The sequence below is a fragment of the Leopardus geoffroyi genome, chromosome A1, assembly GCF_018350155.1.
Source record: "Leopardus geoffroyi isolate Oge1 chromosome A1, O.geoffroyi_Oge1_pat1.0, whole genome shotgun sequence".
Lineage (NCBI taxonomy): Eukaryota > Metazoa > Chordata > Mammalia > Carnivora > Felidae > Leopardus > Leopardus geoffroyi.
Window position 1 is genome coordinate 231,239,934 of NC_059326.1, and position 24,968 is coordinate 231,264,901.

A 24,968-nucleotide genomic window follows, 5' to 3' on the forward strand; every position below is an offset into this window, starting at 1 on the left:
AGGTCTGTGCACCGGCACGGCAGGGAATCCTTGACCTGAGCCATCTTGTAGAGACGCCCGATGGTGCACGTCAAATGACACCGCTCCTCTTAAATTCTTCATTAAACTAAGAAACGGTTGTGGCTCGAGGCAAACCCTGCCCGCCTGTGTTAGGGGAGTTGCATGAACTCAACCGCCCAGGCAGCAAACTTCCTCTCTGAAGCGTCTCCCCAAGAATGCACGTTAGCGTGCGATTTCTAAGATACAACATCTATTTGCCTTTAAAGACACACACTTGTAAGACTTCCTAGGTGTGATTTTTTTAGTATCTGGAGCCGGATTACTTCCTCCGATGTGTTGTCAGCAGTTTGGAGGGTAAAGAGATGTCCAGGTCTGGTGGAAAGGGGTTGGGGGTGACCACCTGGCCAGCAGGCAGGTCCCAAGGGCACCTCCCACTGCAGTATGTAACCCCAGCACCTCTCAGAAGGCAGTTCACAGGAACGAGCACCATGGAACATTCCGGGTACAGCGCGTGCAAACACACGCTTCCTGAGGGCCTACTTGTGTCAGGCACAGTTCAACGCTGGGGGACGCAAGGGAACCAGGCAGAAATCAGCATAGCCCCTGACAATCCACTTGTGCACAGACAGCCCCTACACCCAGCAGCAATCTCCGGGATGTATGCAAGAGTGTCCCTTGTAGACTAATTCCAAATACGGAGAAAAGTAAAGTAGAAAGTCAGTAATGTAACAAACACCCTCGTCACTCAGCTACATGAACAAAGGCTCATATTCTGTCATAATGGCTTCACATTCCTGTGAGAAGTCAACATTCCAGGAGGAGCTGGCATTCCTTTTGTATCCTTCCTCCCCAGAGGCAACCAGTTTCTGCGCTGATATGTATCCTGACTTGCCTTTTGAATTTTCATTACCAATGCACGTGTCCATAAGCCATTGGTTAAATATAGAGTTGTTAGTTTGTATTTTAAACATTTACAGAAAAGTTGCATTTCCAGGGATATACGAGCACGCACCCTGATTTCCTCGGCGCTAGATGTGAGATGTATCATCTCCAGACGTGGGTCTCTCGCCGGTCATGCAGACCCCCAAACTGGCGGACGTTTAAAGTGGTTCCAAAGTTCCTCAACTGTGAATATGGAGCACTGAGTGAAAACCTCGGTCTGTATCTCCTCAGGCACACCAGCTAGAGCTCTACCTTGGAATCGGCATCTAGAAGTCAGGGTTTCTCGACTACAGCACCACTTATATTCAGGCCCTGTAGCTGGTTATTGTGAGAGGTGAGCCATGTACTGAAGGATGTGTAACTGCATCCCTGGCCACTGCTCACTGAATGCCAGTAGCATCCTTCGCCCCCAATTAATGACAACCCCAAATGTCTCCAGACATGGCCGAATACCCCCCAGCCCGGGGAGGGGAGGGTAAAATCATCCCCAGGCAAGAAATACCTATATACATGGGCAGAATCTGCCAAAATTCTCCCCAAAGTGGTTGTAATTACTTAAATGCCGCCACTGGTATAGCCAAGTTACAATCTTCATTCTCACCAATATCCAATACTGTAAGCGATACCAACTTTTCTTTTTTTCTTTTTCTTTTTTTCTAAGTTTACTTATTTATTTTGAAAGGGGGGAGGGGAAGGGGCAGACAGAGAGGGACAGAAAAATACCAAGCAGGCTCCATGATGCCAGCGTAGAGCCCGATATGGGGCTCGAACTCACGAACCATGAGATCAAGACCTGAGCTAAAACCAAGAGTCGGGTGGTCAACTGAATGAGTCACCCAGGTTCCCCCCAACTTTTCTTCTTCACCAATTTTAGCTTGGGTTCCCAACTGCCAGATTGAAGGTCTTCCACACGTTTATTGGTCATCTGCTTTTCCTCTCCAGTGAAGGACTGATTTGTACTCTTGGCCATTTCCTACTGGCTTCTCTTCCTTATTGATCAGTCTGAGTTCTTTACAGATTCAGAGTCAGCACTGTCCAAGAGAAATATAACAGGATCCACAAATATAAGCCACATATTAATTGTAAATGTCCTGGTGGCCACATTCAGAAAGGCAAAAAGAGACAGGGGATATTCATCTTAAATATGCATTTTACTTAACCGAACATATCCCAAATACATTACGCGTTTAACACATTATCAACATTAAAAATTTTGATGAGATATTAATGAGACCTAAGTCTTGACGGGAAGCCCCGAGTCACACTGAAATTGCCAGAAATGAGCTTTTTGCTGCATCTCCTAGAAAGGGGCAAAGGGAATTGTCGTTAACAGTTGTTGACTCAACATTGTCAGCGCTATCAATAATAAGGTGAATGCAATGAGAGTCTGGCAGAAAAACGAGTGGTTGGAAGCTTGCCACCTAGGGTGTTTTGCTGTCCCAAGTAACCCTCAGCATTCCTCAAAATGTCCTGATGGGGGCACTTAGGTGGCTCAGTCAGTTGAGCGTCCGACTTCGGCTCGGGTCATGATCTCGCGGTCCGTGAGTTCGAGCCCCGCGTCGGGCTCTGTGTGGACAGCTCGGAGCCTGGAGCCTGCTTGGGATTCTGTGTCTCCCTTTCTCCCTGCTCCTCCCCTGTTTGCACTCTGTCTCTCTCTCCCCCAAAATAAACAAACATTTAAAAAATAAAATAAAAACACAAAACGCCCTGATGGGCATCTTTCATCCTCTTTTCCTGTCATCTACACGCGGAGGGCCCACACTCACCCACGTGTGGGTGACAGTCCATGAGGGAATTGGTAAGGTACACAACAAAACCTTGAAAAACAAAACAAAACACAAAACAAGGGCAATCCAGTTGTGGGAGTCCCTGGAGCTGTCCCCACACTGTCTCCTCGTCCTGCCAGAACCATTTTGGTAGAACTGCATGTACCCATGGTTCTAGAAGTCCGACTCAACGGATCTTGCTTTAGGTAACAAGGCGTAAGTGAAATGCATTTGTTACTTCCAGACAGAAGTTTCAGGACACAGGGTATCAGGGGCCACATCCCCTTCTTTCTGTGTTGACACTCCCTGAAATTCAGACACGGGACGTCTCTCAGCCTGGGCCTGGGAGAGGGCTTGGAGAGCTGAGTCCCACCGCCACCTCCAGCCAACCCACAAGAGCACGAATGAGCGAATGAGAAGCGAATCTTTGTTATTTTAATTTTTTTACCGTTTATTTTTTTGAGAGAGAGACAGAGAGCCCGTGCCTGCGAGTGTGAGGGGGGGAAGGGCAGAGAGAGAGGGAGACACAGAACTCGAAGCAGGCTGAGAGCACAGAGCCCGACACAGGGCTCGAACTCATGAACCGTGAGATCACGACCTGAGCTGAAGTCAGACACTCAGCCAACTGAGCCACCCGGGCGCCCCGAACCTTTGTTATTTTAAATCCCAGAGACTCGGGGTTGTTCTTTACCACAGCAAACACACCATATCCAAACATGACCTACAAACCCATGCACAGTGAACATGTCCATATGTACACTTATACATGTGTCAGTAGTTTTGCTATTTATTTTTTCCTTGGGAAAAACCGTCCTTTATTGTCAGATTATCTTTGCTACTTGACTGGGTATAAGACGTACTTTCACTTCCAATATGATGGAGATAGAGTTTATATGTTTAATTTCTTTCTTAGCTTGCAGAATAAAAGCCGGGTAACTACGTTGTGCCACATGATCCAAAACCACTTACACAACGCCCGTCCTCCCACCTTTAACCACTGGTCCACGCGGTGCCATAAATGGTACCTGAGCGCCTGTGCGTGCCGCTACCTGGGCTTCTGACGTCTCACGCGGCCACACAAAGTCCCCAGGGCCGACCTTCGCCACTACCTTGACTCAGTTCGCCATGCCTCCAAGCCTTTGCACCTGCGGTGGCCTCCACCTGGGACACCTTCCTCCCGCTCACAGCCACCGTCGCCTGGTCTCCCAGGCACACGTCCGATCCTCTGCCCGTCTTGGGCCAGCCCCCCCCCCCCACACCCATCTGCTCGTGCTCTCACTGGGCTGCCTGGCACACAGCACTCCCCACCAGAAGCGAGCTCCAAGCCGAGAAGCACCGCATCCTTCTGACTCTGTTTCCCCAGTGCCCGACGTCCACAAGACACTCAGAAAGCATGTGTGGAATGAATGAAACGCCCCTGGATTGTTTCAGTACCTCCCAGCTCACATATGCTCATCTGACTCTCAACTGAGGCACTCACACATGGTGACAAGCTCCTGAGCTTTTTAACTTACTAACGCATCCAAACAAGGAAATTACCTGAGGTCCCAGGGAACCTCAAAGAACCCAGTTCCCTTTAGAGTGGTAAATAGCACTCTAGGCCGATGCCGCCAGATCTGGAGCTGAGTAACCCAGCCGTGAAAGCAACAGCCGAACGCAAAGAAGTCGAAAGCAGGTTCAAGAATTCCACCGTGAGGAACTCACTTCAAGGGGAACAACGGTCTGTCAGGAGCTCTGCATAAAGATCTGTAACTACAAAAGCCTGAAAACGGCCCAAATCCACATCAAGGGACGATGGGCTAATTTGACACCGGCTGTGGGACACTCTGTCGCCCCCAACAGGAATGAGGCTGGAATGCAGGAGCCTCAAGGGAAGGCACTGGTGAAAAGTAACAGTAAGCACGGGTCAGGACAGGGCATGTGATACAACCTCTTCCGGGGGGACCTGCTAAAACGTGGACGTGACTCCTGGAATGTCTATGTTCATTACAGATCTTTTATTTTGGGGGCGCCTGGGTGGCTCAGTCAGTTGAGCGTCCGACTTTGGCTCAGGTCATGATCTAAAGGCTCGTGAGTTCGAGCCCCGCATCAGGCCCTGTGCTGACAGCTCAGAGCCTGGAGCCTGCTTCGGATTCTGTGTCTCCCTCTCTCTCTGCCCCTCCCCCACTCCCATGCTCTCTCTGTCTCTCAAAAACGAATAAACTTTAAAAAAAAGAGGGGCGCCTGGGTGGCACAGTCGGTTAAGCGTCCGACTTCAGCCAGGTCACGATCTCGCAGTCCATGAGTTCGAGCCCCGCGTCGGGCTCTGGGCTGATGGCTCAGAGCCTGGAGCCTGTTTCCGATTCTGTGTCTCCCTCTCTCTCTGCCCCTCCCCCGTTCATGCTCTGTCTCTCTCTGTCCCAAAAATAAATAAACGTTGAAAAAAAAAAAATTTAAAAAAAAGAGAGATCTTTTACTTTTCTGAGAGGAGATAAAAGAAATTTAACTGGCCTCCTTGAAGGCACATATTGTAAGAAGGAGGCTTAGACGTTTTATGACATATTTTGGATTTGGGTCAAAGTCCTCTCAAGGCACACACATATTTTTTAAGTACACAAATAAAGTTATTCTGGCAATCGGGTTCCAGGTTATGTTTATATTTTTATTCATGCTTTCTTGCATCAACTAAAGAGATGCCTAATAAATTGTTTTAAATCAGGAAACCAAAACGAACATTACTGTGTCTCAAATGGATAAAATATAACCGGAAAATTCTTTCAGAGTCAGGGCTCATGCCTTGGGATGAGGAATAGACAAATCCAAAGTTGTCATAGTTCAAAACAATTTCCCTTTAGACTAAATTTTGCGAACCATGTGAATTATTACCACTCCAAATCTCTAGTTTGGACTTATAATTTTAGTACGGTAGTCATTTTAGGAAATGACTTTGTTCAACTCAAGCCTTTCTTTAAATCCACTATGCACATATCATGCCCAGTATATGTATTATACATTATATATGTATCAGGCTTGTCTAATTTCCCCAATAATGGCAATGGTTTTCACACAATCATCTTACATTCCGTGAGAGAAAACCAGGCCCGGTTCCCTAGAGATGCCCTGCCGGCAGCGACCTCCCACCATAATGACGTGTTCCTCTCGCCACTTATCCCCAAGTTTTTATGACAGATCCACAAAGCTCCAGAGAGAACTTTAAGGAGGGAGAAGAACTACAAGGGCAACATACACAAAACAGAATGGCACAGAGACCACCCTGCCAGCGGGGAAGGGTTCTGTGCACCGCAACCCCACAGAAGCGGGCCCCCCAAGCCCCCGTCGGGCCGTCAGACCACAGCCCAGGCCCAGCTGCAGCCTCATGCACGATCCTGAGTCAGAACCGCTCAATACCTGAGCCACAGACACTGGCAGCGGATGCGAATGCCGATTGTTCTTCCGGCCACTGTATTTTGAGATGATGTTACGTGGCATTAGATGAACACTGGTGAGTCACAGGGGGAGGCTCTACACACACACACATGCATAACCTTCTGCGGCCCGCACACACGAACAACTTATGTTTCCCCACCATAAGACCTGGATTCTTGAACCAAGGTTGAATATACATTTATACAAAGAAGTGTATCATTATACTAGGACTTCCTTAATAACCATTAAAGTCTACTCGATATTATGCTAGGTACGGGGAGATATAATTAATGCCACAAACCAGCTAAGTAAATCTGGGCTTACATCAGAACTCACTATATTCTCAGAAGACATGAACACAATGCTATTTCTTCCTTTTCTCAAAAATGTTCTCCTTTTGGGGCTGGGTGGCTCAGTCAGTTGAGCATCCGACTTCGGCTCAGGGCTCAGGTCATGATCTCATGGCTCGTGAGTTCGAGCCCCACGTCGGGCTCTGTGTTGACAGCTCAGAGCCTGGAGCCTGCTTCGGATTCTGTGTCTCCCTCTCTGCCCCTAACCCACTCGCATTCTGTCTCTGTCTCTCTCAAAAATAAATAAACATTAAAAAAAATTTTTTTAATGTTCTCCTTTTGAAATTAGGGGGGAAAAAAGAGTTAAAGAAAATTTTTCTATTATATAATCTTACACGTTATCAAGATCAATAAAACTGGGGTATATGAAGGATTTTTGCCATGAAGAAAGTCTTAAATCATAACGTAAAAATGAAAAAAATACATACTTTAATAAGGTATATGTTTTATCATATACTTTTAATAAGATTAATACAACGGTCTATAAAATGATCAGCAATGCATGAAAAGAAAATTAAAAGCAAATGCACTGAAATTTCCATCGTGATTGATTCTAGATTGTTCTAGATCTAGACGTTATAGGTGATTTCTTTTTCCTTAGACTCTTCTGTAGGAAAAAAGCCCATTTTTACTACAGTGAACACTTACTTCTATTTACTCATCAGAAAATGAAAAATGTTTAATGAAGAAAAAATTCTGATATATCTTCCCAGTCTCCTGCTTATTCGATTTCATAAGCAAACCTGTGGACTGGGAGAAACTGGTATGAAAGAGACCTGGTGCTTATCCCTTTCTGGGAAGAGGTGAAAAGGGGTAGAAATACATTTGCAATCAAGCAAGCAATCCATAAATGAAAAACGAATCGACACTTTCAGGACCTATGGGTCACCGTCAGCTTACTTTCTCGCAAAAACACTCCATTAAGTTTCAAGAAAGGAATCCAAGTTGCCCATTCCATCCTCAGCTGAAACGCTTGCTGGGCATTCAGCCTAGTCTGCCAAGCATTCCTCCCTCCAAAGCTCTACCCAGCTGGCCTGCGGTGGGCGCCCGGACAGCACTGCGTTCTCCTCGTGATAAATAAAACTCTACGCTTTGTGGGGGGCAATTTCGTTCACAAATACTGAGTCTGTAATGTACAAATACTGGCTTGGGTCACACAGAGTGTGGCATAACACGGTACAGTGCCAACCAACCAATGGAGAATAAACACCTTGGCTAATTATTCCCCCAGACAACCTATTTACTGTGTTCTGATTGGTTTAGGTTCAACCCTGGCCACTCAGAAGGGGGTTCCGGGACCAGCAGCAGCATCTGGATGGCCGGTCAGGATCGCAGAACCTTAGGCACCAGTCCAGACCTGGTGAATCAGAGCGCGCATTTCACAAGCCCCCAGCTGGGCCATAGGACAAAAAGTGTGAGGCTTCCAGAAAGCAGCACGTGGTTCTCACATGGACATGATGATGGCCGTCACTGCACCTGGGAACCCAAGATACAGACTTCGGTCACCCCTCTTGGGTGGCCGGAAATATAGCTCAGCTTGCTTTTCCCGTGCATTTTTGTTTCGATTGATTTTATTTTATTCTGATTTCCCGTTAATTTTTATCTTTTTTTTTTTTTAATTTTTTTTTCAACGTTTATTTATTTTTTTGGGACAGAGAGAGACAGAGCATGAACGGGGGAGGGGCAGAGAGAGAGGGAGACACAGAATCAGAAACAGGCTCCAGGCTCCGAGCCATCAGCCCAGAGCCCGACGCGGGGCTCGAACTCAAGGACCGCGAGATCGTGACCTGGCTGAAGTCGGACGCTTAACCGACTGCGCCACCAAGGCGCCCCAATTTTTATCTTATTTTTTAATTCAACTTTCATGGATCTGATTCTGATTTTACCTCCTCCTGGCCCGGGTGCCTCCAGCATCTTCTCACACGCCACCTAATTGATCCTGCCTGCCCCATCCCCGCCCCCCCCCCCCAACCCCTGGTCCTTGATCCTTCACTCTGAGCCATCCCTGGTCACAGGCTGAGATGGAGGGGTCACAGACAGAAGCTGAGATTGCAAGATTTTATGGTTTCTGTTTGCCTTATAGATCTAGTGGCACGAGACCTACAATGGTATAACGAAACAAATCCAGTGGGTCACCCTGCTTTCAGAACACTCTTTCGTCGACCCGTGAGTACTTGGTCACCATCCGACAAGCTGATACTAATGATCGCATATGCCTGGCTGGGTGTTGAGAAGGCAAAGGTGAACTCTGAAATCAGACAGTCCTTCCCCAAGGGGACAGCCAGTCTAGGGACGCATACAGGGAAGTAAACAACAGTTCTGGGGCCTGCCCAGTGGGCTGCAAGAGGACAAGGGACTAGAACCAGTTGGGGGAAGGACGTTAGCATCCCCCCGGCTGAGCCAAACAAAGGCAGGGGGCCCAGTGGGGTGCCAGGGAGGGTGGGGAAGATGTCCCAAGTGCTGGACAAGCATGTGCAAAAGGCTGGGGGCTGACAGCGCCTGGGGCATTCGGGAAATCATGAAGGGCTGGCGTAGAGGGCCAAAGAGCCGGAGTCATGTCCGAAGCTAGGGAGAACCAAGCAAGGTCTGAGGCAGGGTGCATCAGGAACAGATGTGCCTCCCGAAAACCTACCTCTCAGGTGAGAGGTAGGGTGGAAGAGGAGAGCTTTGCCATTTTCTTCTATTTTCAAAATATTCGTTAAATATGTGCGCCCCCCACCCCGACTTTTCAAACTGATTTGGCAACTCCTTCATGATTTAAGATGTAATTGAAACTGACATCTGTCTGTCTGACTCGTATCTGTCAGGGCTGCTGGCTTCAACAGAACGTTCCGGGCTCTGGGATGCCTGTTCTCCAGGTGTTCATTAATGTCTTCTAACTTGACTTTTTTTTTTTTATGTAAAAATTTAAATTATAACCTTTTCCAAATGTGAAGGTTCTTGATATCATTAGTCATCAGGGAAATGCAAATCAAACCCACACTGAAACACCACCATACACCCACCAGAACGGCTAAAATTAAAAAGACAATACCAAATGCTGGTGAGGGTGCGGAACTCTCGTGTTCCCAGCAGGTGGGCGTGTAAAATGGAAAAACCGTATTTGAAAACTGGCAGTTTCTAATAAAACTCACCACACGCCTACCTTATGACCTAGCAATTCCACTCACAGGTTTATTCCCGGGAGAAAGTCTATATCCACATAAAGACATGCATAAGAATGTTTGGAGCAGTTTTATTCATAATAGCCAAAAATTGCAAACAACCCAAATATTCATCCTCAAAAGACTGGATAAGGAAACTGCTATACTCAAGTTTAGGAATACCACTCAGCAAAAAAGAACAAAATTCTGACACGTGCAACACCAGCAATAGGTCTCAAACACACTGCGTCCAATGAAATAACGTCAGACGTAACAAAACACATGCTGTTTGATTCCATTTAATGAAACCCAAGGACAGGCAAAATTAATCGATGGTGATAAAAAAACAGTAAAGGGGATTATTGGAAGGAGTAGGAGAGAACTTTTCAGGGTAATGGAAACATCCTACATCTCAATTGGGGTAATATTTATATGCATATATTTGTCAGAATTCACTCACTGTACCTTTAAGAGTTATGCATTTCTCTGTGTGTAAATTATATCTCATGAAGGACTGATGGCACCAAAAAAAAAACTGAGCCAAAGATATACAAATGGCCAAAACCACAGTGAGATAGCCAAATGGCCAAAACCACAGTGAGATAGCCCACATCTGCTAGGATGCCTATAATCAAGAAAAACAGAAAACATCAAGTGTTGGCGAGGATGTGGGGAAACTGGACCCCGTGGGCACCACTGGTCCGAAGGTAAAATAGTGCCACACTGTGGAACAGTTTGGTGGCTCCTCAGAAAGCTAAACACGGGGTGACCACATGACCCAACAATTCTCCTCCTAGGGATGTACCCGAAGGAATTTAACGTAGGGACTCAACAGATCTTTGTACAGCCCTGTTCCTGGCGCCATGATTCACGAGAGCGACAAGAGGTGTCAACAGATGTGTCCGTCAACAGATGAGTGGATGAGAGAGATGCAGCCACGTACAATGGGGTACTATCTCTTTAAGTTAAGGAATGAAACTCTAGCACGTGCTGCAACACAGATGAACCGTGGAGGCATTATGCTGTGTGCAAGGAGCCAGGCGCAAAAAGACACTCTATGATTCCATCTATGTGCCATCTCGAAGAGGCAAACTCAGACACAGAAAGTAGGTTACAGGCTCCCAGAACCAAGGCGGGTGGGGGGGGGGGGGGGGGGAGGAGGGGAAGGAATGGGGAGTTATTGCTTCGTGGCTACAGGGTGCCTGTTCGGGATGATAAAAATAGATGGCAGTGACACTTGCACAACAGTGTGAGAGTAAGTCATGCTACTGAACTGTGTGTTCGTTACGATGGCTAAAAGGGGAAGTTTTATGTTATATATATATGTATATATATACCACACTATAAATATAAACATATATATATATATATACACCACACTATATATGTGTGTATATATATACATATATATACCACACTATAAATATAAACATATATATATATACACACACTATAAATAAGTAAATATATATATAGATATATATGTATATATACGACTAAATAAAGTCATAACTGGGTGCACCCAAAACCATTTACATCTATACTTTAAATGGACAAAGAATATGGTGTGTATGTGTGTGTGTGTGTGTGTGTGTACACGCATATATTGAATTATACCTCCATAAAGCTGTTAAAAATGAAAAAAAGAAATAAAAGCAACTTTGAGACACATACATAGCACGGACAGATCTCAAAACCATGATGTCGCAGGAAAGAAGCCAGGCACCAGGGCTCGCACTGTGTGATTCCACCCAAGTCCCAGTGCTGGCTGAACTAACCCGTGGGGACAGAAATCTGAGCAGTGGTGGCCTCTGATGGGCGGGGGTTGAGTAGAAAATAGAGGAAATTCTATTTCAAGCTGGGGGATGAAGCACAGGTGCATGAGTTTGTCAAAAATCACGCAGCTGTTCATTCCGAACTTGGGCACTTTACTGTATGTAAATTACACCTCGCTGAACCACAGTTATTATAAAATATGGTATTGACAGTGCTATGGAGGGCACGGGGAAAAGCAGGGTCAGAGGCGGGAATGCAATTAGAAGCCTCCTGTCAGAAGGAGGCAGTGTCACCGAGTAAGGGGGCAGCTTGGCGGAGGGTAAAGGAAGCAAAGCCAGAAGCTGTGGGGCAGGAAAACAAACATGTGGACGTGAGGCGAGAGGTAGGAGGTGATTGGCTTCTGACCTGGGCCCCTAAGAGAATATCAAAGTCATCTCTCTGCCCAGGAAAGAAAGACAGCAAGAAAACTCCAGTGCTCTTGGGAAACAAACGAAGGCCCAGAAACCTAACACCAACGAAAAGAAGAATCTCACAAACTTAAAAGATACGTTCAATTTGAATCAAAAGGTTCACAGTGGAAAGCACGGTCAATTTTATTTTTTATTTTATTTTATTTTATTTTTTTTATTTTTTTTTTTTTAACGTTTATTCATTTTTGGGACAGAGAGAGACAGAGCATGAACGGGGGAGGGGCAGAGAGAGAGGGAGACACAGAATCGGAAACAGGCTCCAGGCTCTGAGCCATCAGCCCAGAGCCTGATGTGGGGCTCGAACTCACGGACCGCGAGATCGTGACCTGGCTGAAGTCGGACGCCTAACCGACTGCGCCACCCAGGCGCCCCAAGCACGGTCAATTTTAAAGGGTATGTAAGTCATTTGTTGTTTTGTTTTGTTTTGTTTCTGGCTGGAGAGAGTCTGCCTGGCTTATGCGAAAAACAGTATGTCCCCAAAGCACGTGCAAGACAGCACGTCCTCAAACTTTCCCCTGAGTCGGTGAGTGGTGGTATCTTTTGTCCAAATAACAGCATTAGCAGAAGTGCCTCCCTCTTCGTTCATATCGTCACATCTGCCTGTGCACTAAGAAAGAAAAAAAAAAAAAGGACAGAGATTTCCAGAGTCAAAATCATCCAGATGGCGGTGACTAAAAAAGATGGGACAAAAATGTCCAGTTGGGGTGCAGGGATGAGCCCAGAAAGACGCATCGCAGGCAATGATGAATCTCTGAGGATCCGTTTCCTCTCTGGAGGGGCGCTCAGGGCCTCCCCCTACCACACCCTGCCTCCCCAGAGCCCACTTCTGAGAAGGCTCCCTTCACTCGGGCCTCTGAGCCATGACCCTCTCTCCCTCACCTGCCTGCTAACCACCTGTCCTGGGTTGAACTGTGCCCCCCCACCCCCAACCCCTGGTACCTGTGACTGCGACCTTATTTGGAAAGAGTCTTTGCAGACATGCTCAAGTTAAGGATCTTGAGATGACTTCGTCCTGGGGATGAGACACAGACACACAGAGAGGCCATGTGAAAACGGAGGCAGAGGGTACAGTGGTACAGACACAAGCCAACAATGTCTGGGGCCACCAGACGCTGGAAGAGGCAGGAAGGACCCCTCCTAGGGTCTTCAGAGAGAGTACAAACCTGATGTCACCCTGATTTGGGATTTCTAGCCTTTGGAACCGTGAGAGGAAAAATTTCTGTTGTTTAAGCCACCAACTTTATGTTAATTTGTTACAACAGCCCGAGAAAGCTAATACATCAACACTCTAGCACCGCATCTGGCCTGTGTCCTCCAAGCGTCTCCCCCACCTGACCTTCCCTCTCCTTTCTTGCTCAGATACCACTCTTGGATAAGGCCCTCGCTCATCCACGAAGGCAGCGAAAGTCCCCCTCCGGTCACCTGCCTCCTGGCTTGGCTCCCGTCCATTCTTCCCACTCATGTGTTCTGTTCTCCCTGCTTAGAAGGGTCCATTCCCGCAATTCCCAGTTGTCCTCAGGAGGAAAAGCCCGGGGCTGGCCCCCGCCCCCATCCCTGGCCTGAGCAGGCATCGCGTCTGTCACACCTACTGCCAAAGTAACAGGAATTGTTTGGTGCATTTGCAAACATAAGATCCCACCGTGCCACGCACCAAAATACTCGAAATGCAGGGCGACCTGCTTAGCTTTCATTCCTCCAGCCACCAGCAACCTCAGCTTTTACTGAATGCCAAAATATGGCTGATTAGGCAAATGAACAGGACAAGGACTGTGCCAACAGAGCCTTGTGACATAAATGCTGTTCCTCCAAAAGACACAATCTGGGCAACTGACGTCATCAGAGACCATCCCATACCAGTAACAGGGGACGCTAGGCTTCCCATTCGTTCCCTAAAACATCCATCATCTAATTCCCTACAGGAATATCAGGAATGCAGGGTATTCCTAAGCCCACGGGGAGATGGGGCCGTGGCTCAGGCCACTGCTTGTACCACAGCCACCACAAGTCCCTTCGATTCTCAGGTCTGTTATGTAGAGTTACGGGTGCCTCTCGGTCTTTCCCAAATCAGCAGCCAATCATTGGCTGACCGAATGCTCCAAACATCCAACTGCAGAACGTTATTATCGTTGTTTTAGCAGGCCTTCTTTCTTTCTTTTTTTTTTTTTTCAACGTTTATTTATTTTTGGGACAGAGAGACAGAGCATGAACAGGGGAGGGGCAGAGAGAGAGGGAGACACAGAATCGGAAACAGGCTCCAGGCTCTGAGCCATCAGCCCAGAGCCCGACGCGGGGCTCGAACTCACGGACCGCGAGATCGTGACCTGGCTGAAGTCGGACGCCCAACCGACTGCGCCACCCAGGCGCCCCAGGCCTTATTTCTTAAAGTGGTTTCAGGTTCACAGCAAAACTGAATGGAAGACTAGGGGCTTCTTCACCTGCGAAGTTTTAATGCCTCAAATCATGTCCAGCACAATTTGTTACACTCACATTTCAACAGTGGAGCCATTTGAGCTAAGACCCGTTATTTTTGTTTAAGAACTTACTTACTGGGTTAATAGCTAAAGCTTTACAAAAAGAAAAGGGGGCATCTGGGTCACTCAGTCGGTTGAGCACCGACTTCTTGATTTCAGCTCTGGTCATGATCTCACAGTTCATGGGATTGAGCCCCATGTCGGGCTCCGCACAGAGAGCATGGAGCCTGCTTAAGATTCTCTCTCTCCCTCTCCCCCACTTGTGCACAATGCTTAAAAATGTGTCACTGCGTAGAAAAGGAAGGGTGGACCAGCACACTGGCTGATTCTTCAACTGATGGCAGCCATCTGGTTAGAGTGATATGAAAGTTATGGTTTTCAAGCGCTGGAATCAAAGAACAGACAAAGTCGAGATAGACACAGGCATAATTACAGAGCAGAGAAAATGATGTTCATCTTGTCCGTGAACACATAATGAGAACAAAAATGAGAGGAGGGTGTGGGGAGAGGAAGGAGGGAAAGGTGGGGAATGCTCTTCTCTAACACAGAAGCCCAGAAATATTGACCGCAACTATGGAAAAGAAATCAAGGTTGAAATACGATATATAGTGTAGTGTAGGCACCCAATGATTGGCTTATACAATTGTAAGTGCCTGACATTAAGTCTTGATTCTTGAGGCCTCCATTTCAGAGACTCCATCTTGAATGAACAGACACGGGGCCAGTTATTCAACCAGATAAGGGACCAGGCAGCCCCACCCCTGACGCTCCCCTTTCTAGAAAGCCCTGGGTGACCTACATACCTCACAGTGGACTGATGGACTGCTTGCTTTCCTCTTCCCACAGGTTAACTCCCACTTTAGGTTTTGAATTCACCAGTTCACCCTAGGCTCCACCCTCAACCCCAATAAAGGCAGAACCCCAGGCTCCTGAGTGTTCTCCCTCCCCGCCTCTCTCTCCCTTCCTTCCGTCCCTCCCTCCCCCCACCCAGTCCCATGACCTCAGACAGGCTGTGTATCCTCCAGATCTGTCAGTAATAAACCTTGTTTTTTCAGTTTCCTGATGATTATTGCTGAGGGCATCTTGCAATCCTAAAGAGAACCACAAGGGCCGATCCAACCACAACATGGGCTCTGGTTGGGGAAATGCCCAGGTGAGTGCCCCAAGCTGTTCTAGCTGGTAGAGTCACCTCTGATAGGCTGAGAACACAAAACCACTAGGGACTAGAATAAACATGAAATACTGATTGGAGAGGGCAGGGAAGTAGTCTTGTCAGCATCCATCCGTCATTGCAGGAGTCATTAGTATCGTCCCAAATGGATAAATCAAGACACCCATTATGAGCAAGCTGTCCATCAGCCAGCAGGTGACCATCAGAAGAAAGTGGGAATGATTCAAAGTGACCCCTTCTGGAAAGCAAACAGAGAAGAAAAGGTCTGGGGTGCATTCAGTACGAGCTCACCAGCAAGAATCTATCTTCTAGCATATAAGTAGGTGCACTACTTTTAAAAAAAAAATGGGTGAAGGGGGTTAAAAGGTACAAACTTCCAGTTATAAAATGAGCCAGGGGGATGTCACGTCCAGCATGGTGCCTATAGTCAATGATATCCTGTTGCATTATTCGAAAGTTGTCAGTTGTTAAGAGTAGATTTCAAAAGTTCTCATCACAAGAGAAAAAGCTGTTAACTCTCGTGATGGATGATGGTGATGATGGATGTTGACTGCAGTTATTACAGTGATCACTTTGCAATACACGTAAATATCAAATCATTACACCGCACACCTAAAACTAACATAATATGACATGTCAGTTATATCTCCATTTAAGAAAAAAAAACAGGAGGAAGAGAATAGAATACTAACAAGAATTAAAAAGTACATTAATAGGGGCACTTGGGTGGCTCAGTCGGTTGAGCGTCCGACTTTGGCTCAGGTCATGAACTCGTGGTCAGTGGGTTCGAGCCCTGTGTCGGGCTCTGTGCTGACAGCTCACAGCCTGGAGCCTGCTTTTGATTCTGTGTCTCCCTCTCTCTTTGCCCCTCTCAGCTCACACTCTGTCTCTCTCTGTCTCTCAAAAATAAATAAACGTTAAAAAAAAAAAAAAAAAAGGTACATTAATGGGAACAAATAGAACAGATGGCACAGAATAAGAATCTTGTCTTTAAAGGCCGAGGCATGTTAAAGGAATAATATGGAAAGTGGATGGATTATTTAACCAACCTTGCTGGGAAAGTTGATTATTAAGCAGGAAAAGTTTATACACATGCACCATATATCAAAATACAGATCAAAAGGATTAAAAAATTAAGAGCAAAAAATATATATACATATACTTATGTCCTAAAACAGCTAACTGATCATAAGACAAGGAAGGGCTTCAAAAGCATAATAATAATGAATAAAATAACAAATAAAAATATAAATTTACTTTGCACGAAAACATAATATTGATCTACATTTCAAAAAGCACAAGCAAATTTAATAGAAGTTTAAAAACAACAACCAAAATTAATGGCAGGATTATTTAAATATCAACAGAAATATATTAAATATCAGCATTAAACACACCAATAGTACAATTTTTTAAATGGATAAAGAACAGAAAAATCAGAAGACAAACAAGGAATCAATAAATAAATGTGAAATACATATAACCTCACTAATAAGAAAGAAGTGAAAATTAAAATATTAATGAGACACCATGTACTTAACAAAAAAGATTAGATTTCAGTTATTCACAGAAGATGTATTACTCAGTTAATGGTGTTGGACAAATGCCTTAGCCATATGGGAAAAATAAGATTGGATCTTTACCTCATGGCTTATGCCAGAATGAATCATTAAATATACAACCAAAAAAACACTGGAAGGAAATTGAGATGACGATTTCTATAAACTTGGCTTTAAAAACGCATTTTGAAGCATAACAGCAGAGCCAGAAACCATAAAGAAAAAGACAGATACATCTGACTATTCAAAAATCTACACCTCTTCAGCAAAACCACAGAATAAACAAAGTAAAAAGACAAACGATGAGAACGTCCCCCTTCAGCGACAAAAAGCTAGATTCAATCGCATCTCCTCTGCCGCCGAGAACACGAGTGAAATTGAATTCAAAAAAAAAAAAAATCTATTTGGAAGCATCGGACTTCCGAAACAACCAGGACCTGCAGGCTCAGTATCCCAGAAAGAATGCAGAAGCCCTGAGACAAGCTTCCATTCCCGCCCCCACCCCCCAACCCGCGCTCTGCCCGTGGTACCTGCAGATTCGTAAGGCTGAGAGACTGAGAAACCCAGGAGGGAACGGGAGCTAAAGGTCAAGGGCATGAGGCAAAGTCTATCAGTCTCGGGCGTTAAGGACACAAAGCTGGAGTTCATGGGCTGCCAAGGAAGACAGGCCTGTTACACAGTCCACATTTCCTGTAGCAAGCGCCAAGTCTGGCCCCTGGGAGTAAGCCAAGCCAGACCTCACAGAGACCACAACCTAGCCTCTGCGATCATCTCTGCCCCACTGTGCTGGAAGTAAATTAAATCTATTCTGGAGGAAGATACTACTTCAGTTTTTCACGTACCACGTCTACCATTTAAAAAGAAAATTACTGGGGCGCCTGGGTGGCGCAGTCGGTTGGGCGTCCAACTTCAGCCAGATCACGATCTCGTGGTCCGTGAGTTCGAGCCCCGCATCGGGCTCTGGGCTGATGGCTCAGAGCCTGGAGCCTGTTTCCGATTCTTTGTCTCCCTCTCTCTCTCTGCCCCTCCCCCGTTCATGCTCTGTCTCTCTCTGTCCCAAAAATAAATAAAAACGTTGAAAAAAAAATTTAAAAAGAAAATTACTGGGGCGCCTGGGTGGTTCAGTTGGTTGAGCCTTCAACTTTTGGTTTCCACTCAGGTCATGATCTCACGGCTGTGGGATGGAGCTCCGCGTCCGGCTCCCCACTGAGCATGAAGCCTGCTTGGGATTCTCTCCTCTCTCTCCCTCTGCCCCTCTCTGCCGTTCTCTCTCTAAAGTAAAAAAAAAAAAAAAAAAAAAAAAAAAAAAAAATTTAAATAAAATAAATAAAAAGTAAATAAAAACTTACCAAAGATATCAGGAGACAGGACCAAAAGAAAAAGAGACCAAAAAAAAAAAAAAAAAAACCATCTCCAGGTAGATACAGATATTGGAGTTATGAGGCTTTACAGTAACTGTGTGATTAATATGTAACAGAAAATAATGACAAATGGAGAGTTTCAGCAGAGGACTAGAATATGTAAAGAGATTAAAACTTTGGCAATAAAATATAAAGTAACTGAGACTTAGAATTTAAAAAGGAGTAAAGAAGCAGATTAGGCCACATAGAGAATTAGTGAACTGAAAGATGGGTGAACTGAAAATGCCCGGACAGGAAAAAAAAAGGATGGAGAAGATAAGAAAAAAAACACATACGAGTCACATGAAGGATGGTGGAAAAGGTCTAATATGTGTGAATCTGGTGTCACACAATGGGAAGAAGAAGAGAATGGGACAAAACAATATGTGGCAAAATAGTGGCTGAAGATTTTCCAGAACTGACCAAAGATATCAAGCCATAAATTCAAGCAATTCTATAAACTCCAAAGAAGATTTACAGAATCAATACAGGGAGGGCGCCTGGGTGGCTCAGTTGGTTAAACATCCAACTTCAGCTCAGCTCATGATCTCACAGTTCATGAGTTCAAGTCCCGCATCGGATTCTGTGCTGACAGCTCAGAGCCTGGAGCCTGCTTTGGATTCTGGGTCTCCTTCTCTCCCTGCTCCTACCCTGTGTGCTCACTCTCTCCTCTCTCACTCTCTCTCTCTCAAAAATAAATAAATATTTTTTAAATAAATAAACACAAGGGCACCTGGGTGGCTCGGTCGGTTAAGCATCTGGCTCTTGGTCTCGGCTCAGATCATGATCTCACGGTTTGTGGGATCAAGCCCGACATCAGGCTTTGCACTGACAGCACAGAGCCTGTTTGGGATTCTCTCTTTCCCTCTCTCTATCAAAATAAATAAATTTTTTAAAATAGTTAAAAAATAAATACAAACTGGAAGAAGAATGTGGAACATATGCTAGACAAATAACATCTTTAGCATATTTTCAAAATTCTTAGAACTCAAGAAGAAAACACAGACTCATAAAAAAATGGGCAAAGGATACATATGAAGAAGCTGATGTTATATGAAACATGCTTTGACCCTGCTAATCATCAGACACTCATGTTAAAGTGAGGTGTCATTTTCTTACCACGAGTTAGAAAAGATTTAGAAGGGTGAGTGAAAGGAAAGGTACTTTTCTATCTTGCTAAAACCATGAGCCGATTCTAGTGGGCAATTTGTTAGTATCAGTCAGGTTAAGCTACGTTGTGCAGCAGTAACAAGCAATCCCAAAATTTCAGTGGCTTATGACAAATGTCTACTTGCTCACATGACACATCCACTGAAGGTGGGCCGTGGCTCTTTGATGCTGTCTTCCCTCCAGGACTTGGGTTCGTGGAGGAGGCTCTACCTAGAATATTTCGAGTCTCACCGCAGAGGGACAAGTGGGTATGGCAAACCATATGCCATGGGTCTTAAACTGATGGCCAAATATGACACCGATTTTGCCAGAGTAAGTGGGATGGCCAAGCGTAATGCTACGGAGAGAGAAGCCCACTCGTGCTCCAGGGAGAGGCGGAATTTGCGGGGGAAACAATAGGACCCAGCATGGGCATCCAAACTCAAGACCTAACAATTTCCTTTAAAAAAAAAAAAAAAAAACTGGATCGAAATGCAAACGTATATGTAAACCGCCATATCGCTCATAAAGGACAAACTAGAAATAATCTCAGTGTCCACCAGGACGTCATAAGCTAAATCACTGAAAACATACAGAAAATAGATTATATTGCTGTAGTTAAAAATAATGACGTGTGGGGTGCCCGGGTGGCTCAGTTGGTTGGTTAAGCACCTGACTCTTGATCTCAGCTCAGGTTTTGATCTCAGGGTCATGAGTTCAGGCCCCGAGTTGGGCCCTGCGCTGGATCAGAAGCCTACTTATAAAAAAATAATAATAATAAAATAATGGTGTGTTACTTGATGAATGAAAAGATGTCCTCAATAAGTTACTAAGGAAAGCAGATCATATGTCCCATATTATATTAAATGACTGAAGTTAAACCTAAAACGTGTAATTATCTCTAGATCAGAGATTTTCAGATTTGGCATTTTGCCTTTCTATTTATCTGAACATTTCACAATAAGACTGCATGACTTCAATCCTTCAGAAACCAACAAACCCCTTTCAATATTTTTAACAACAAATGCTCGGTGTCATGGGGATCCAGCAAAACAGGCAATGTCATAAACATGCGGGTGGAAGGAGAAATCAGTAGTCTTCCTAGAAAGCAAAATAGCCTTTAAAAGGCTCATACTCTTCTTTTTTTTCCTTTCTTAAGTTTATTTATTTATTTTGAGAGATACGGAGACAGCACGACCAGGGGAGGGGCAGAGAGAGAGGGAGAGAGAGACAGAGAGAGAGAGAGAGAAAAATCCCCAAGCAGGCTCCACCCTGCCAGCCGTGGGACTCGAACTCACGAAACTGCAAGATCATGACGGGAGCCAAAACCAAGAGCTGGACACTTAACTGACTGAGTCACCCAGGTGTCCCGGAAAAGGCTCAAAGCCTTAAACCCTATACTATGCCTCCTACAACTTGACATAAAAAGCAACGTTCCAAGTGCCAATAAAAGATATACTAAGACATCCATTCATCAGAGCATTATTTAAATAGAAAAATTTCAGAAACAAGGAAAATGTCCAACAGATGATTAAATAAACAATGATAAACGCAGTAACAGGTTTTGAAAAATCAAGATTTAAAAATCAAGATTCTATGATTTTAAAAATCATAGAAATGGGGGTGCCTGGCTGGCACAGTTGGTAGAGCGCGTGACTCTTGATCTCGGGGTTGAGCTTGAGCCTGACATTGGGTGTACAGATTGCTTAAAAATAAAATCTTTAAAAATAATAATAATAGAGAAATGAGCTCAGACTATGCTTATAAGTGAAAAAAGAAGGATATCCTGTATTTACAGGATAAACTTTAGAGACAGATAAACAGATGGACAGATCACGTTGACTTCGTTATCTCCGGGTACCAATGAGACGTGTTTGTATTTTCTTCTTTGTACGTGGCTCTATTTTTTTTTAAATTTTTTTGAATGTTTATTTATTTTTGAGAGAGAAAGAGACAGACGGAGCCTGAGTTGGGGAGGAGCAGAGAGAGAGGGAGACACAGAATCCGAAGCAGGCTCCGTGCTCTGAGTTGTCAGCACAGAGCCAGATCCGGGGCTCGAACCCACGAATCACAAGATCATGACCTGAGCCGAATTGAACACTTAACTGACCGAGCCACCCAGGCGCCCCTGTACGTGGCTCTTTCTTGTCTTGCTGTTGTTTTGTTTTCATTTTCCGCACCTGAATACTTACATTGGAAGCAGAAGGAATATCTAATAAATATTACTGCTACATGTCAGAGTATCGGAATAAGGATCGGAGGGTGCTATGATCGTTGACGGGGGAAGTCAGACTCCACCCAGAAGGATCTTCATGAGTCACTAAAATCAAAAACGTTCGGCCGCAATGAAAATTCATGTGCTCCAACTCCACCGCACCTGGAACGTCAGCAAGCAAAAGATTCCCCCAACTCCAAGCATATACTGCTGCTGAGACCCAGGAAACACAAGAATAAAGCCTTGGTAACTGTAAATGTATTGCAAAAGGCCCACATTTGCACTAGAAAGATCTCTCCTCATCTGAATCCACTGTGACACTGGGAGGCCAACAGCAACTTCCTCAATTACACATGAAGATAACGTCCAGGGGCACCTGGGTGGCTCAGTCAGTTAAGCACCCAACTCTTGATTTCGGCTCAGGCCAGGATCTCAAGGTTCCTATGATAGAGCCCTGCATTGGGCCCTGTGCTGGACGTGGCAGTGAGGCTCAGTCCTCTGTCTTTCACCCCAGAACTCTGGCTCTGCTTCATGCATGTCCCGCTCGATGCCCTCAACCTCACATGGAAACCCATCAAACACCACAGCACAGCTACCTCTCCGTGGGAGGGAGCCCCGCACACCTGCCTGCAGCAGGTGCCTGGGCAGCCAGGCCACGGGGGCTGACAGAGGAAGCCACAAGCACCCCAAAAGTGCTTTCCAGTTCTAGGATTTCTTTCAGGGTCTCCTTTCCCAAGAGTGAAGCCTCAGAGCTCCTACGGACTCGCACAAGCACATTCTCAAACAAGCTGCATCAAAGGGAAATGGCCACGCGGACTTGAAGTCAGTCCTAAAAAAGCTGAAGTTTAAGGACACTATATGAGCAGCCCAAATACAGCTTTGTGAACCAAGGGCAACGTCTGGGGACCTCGGCGGCCAACCCAACGTGCATCCATGAAACACCCGATTCAGTTACATGACTGCTGAAAAGACATTAATCCAGTTAAGTGTGATGTAACAGACCAGCTCACCACCACCAGTCCTTACAGACCCGTGGCCCCAAATACCTGTTCTGTCCACTGGAAACGGCACCGTGTTTCAATGGGACATTACTGAAACTTTCCCTACAGAGCGGAACCGGGTATTTTTCCTTCCCCTCTAACTCTCATTGCCCAAGACTGGTCTTTGCTCATTAAGTGATCTCATCAGTCCCTTCTGACCTCTCCTGCCAGCTCCCTCTCTCCATTCAGCATTTGCCTCTCCGGGCTTCCGGCTGTTTCAGAACATTCCTTGTGTTCCCACCACACAGCCCTTTGCCCTTGCTGCTGCATCTGGACTGCCCTTCCCCTAGACAACAGCACAGCCAAGACTTTGACTTCTCTCCTGCCTTTGCTCCAAGGTTCAGATTTGCCCCGCACCGTCCGCTCACACCCCGCCCGCTTTACCGTTTCTCCTCGGCACCCCGTGCTCCAACCCATGCTAGCGGTCTCATGCCGTTTACTGAAATGCCTAGGTTATTGCTTCTCTCCCCCAAGAGCCCACGAGCCCCATCCGAGTGGGGATTTCAGACTTTGTTCAGCACCCTGGTCCCGAGAACAGCGCCTGCTACAGGTGCACCTGCTCAATAAACATGTGCTAACTCAACGCATTCCTCGAACTGAGAAGAAAGTCACTTCAAAGCTCAGGAGCCAAAACCAAGAAGCATATTTAATGCAAACGGCGTTTGTGGTGTTTCTTTTTAAAGGAAGCACTGCAGCCCGGGGTTTGCTTGGAGTGCGACTGGTTAACACAAATCCCTTTGAAATCAAAACCAAATGTGGGCTTTACGTGCTAGAAGGCACATCACAGTCTTGCCAGGTGTGATGTGGGTCGTCTCTGGCTACTCATTAGCTTCATGATCAATTAAATATCCACGAGCATGTGGTGGCCGCCTCCACACGTCACACGTTCTCCGAGCACCGGATGAAGCCGGAATGATCATCACTGAAGACAAACTCTGGGAAATCTGAGTGGATGCGTCATGCCTCTTGAGGCTCATCTCCTCGTATTACATTTTCAAAAGCACAACTTGTCCTATTATGAGTATTTTCCAAGAGGAAAATGAAGTATAACATTCAGATTCTAACAACAACAAACAGTCCGCCTGAGACACTGAGGCGTGTCTACTGCACTGAGGACACCAGCTCATTTTGTGGACCAGAAGCCTTGCACAGGAGCTGGTAAACACAACTTTCCAAAGAAGCCGTGGATGTTTTAAAAGCGCCTCATGAAACGTTTGGTCAGTAAGAGGCAGGAGAGAGCGGCCAGATGTGCCAAATGCTATAGACTTTTCTGTGTCAGACCTCAGGAATTTCTCCATGTAAATAGGTACCAGCATTCACAACTCAAAACAATTTCGCTTCCTTTTGTCCTCTATTTCAGTGATCGTCCCCTGGGGAGTGCTTTTGTTCCCTGAGGGGACATTAGTCAATGTCTGGAGACATTTTTCGTTGTCACAACTGTGGGGGGTGGAGAGATGCTCCTGGGCTGAGGCCAGGGATGCTGTTCAACCCCCGAGGGCACAGGACGATCCCCACAACAAAGAATTACCTGGTCCCAACCGCCATTAATGCCAAGGTGGAGAAGCCTCAATATAATAAAGGCCATTTATGAAAAGCCCACAGGTAACACCCTCATCAATGAGGAAAAAACTGAAAGTTTTCCTTTAAAATCAGGAATAAGACAAGAATGCCCACTGTCACCATTTCTACGCAACGCAGTACTAGAAGAACTAGAAAGAGCAATCAGATAAGAAAAAGAAATGAAATGCATCCAAATCAGAAAGAAAGAAAGAAGATTATCGCTGCAGATGATGTAACCCTATATATAGAAAGCCCTAAAAACGGCACAAAAAACTATTAGAAATAATATAACGAGTTTCAGTGAAGTTGTTGGATACAAAATCAACATGCAAAAATCAGTCACATTTCTTTACACCAATCAAGATCTATCTGAAAAGGAAATCGAGAAAACAATTCCATTGATGATACCATCAAAAAAGAATAAAATACTTAGGAATAAATTTAACCAAGGAAGCGAAAGATCTGTACACTGAAAACTGTAAAATATTAATGGAAGAAACTGAAGAAAGTACAAAAAAAAAAAAAAGATGGAAAGATATCTTGTGTTCACG

The 24,968-nt window shown here is 45.5% G+C and overlaps 1 protein-coding gene across 1 annotated transcript in view; it reads right to left on the bottom strand.

The window, feature by feature from the left end:
* The window catches only part of ANKRD33B (ankyrin repeat domain 33B), an 84,909-nt gene that overhangs the window by 39,903 nt on the left and 20,038 nt on the right, over positions 1–24,968 (bottom strand).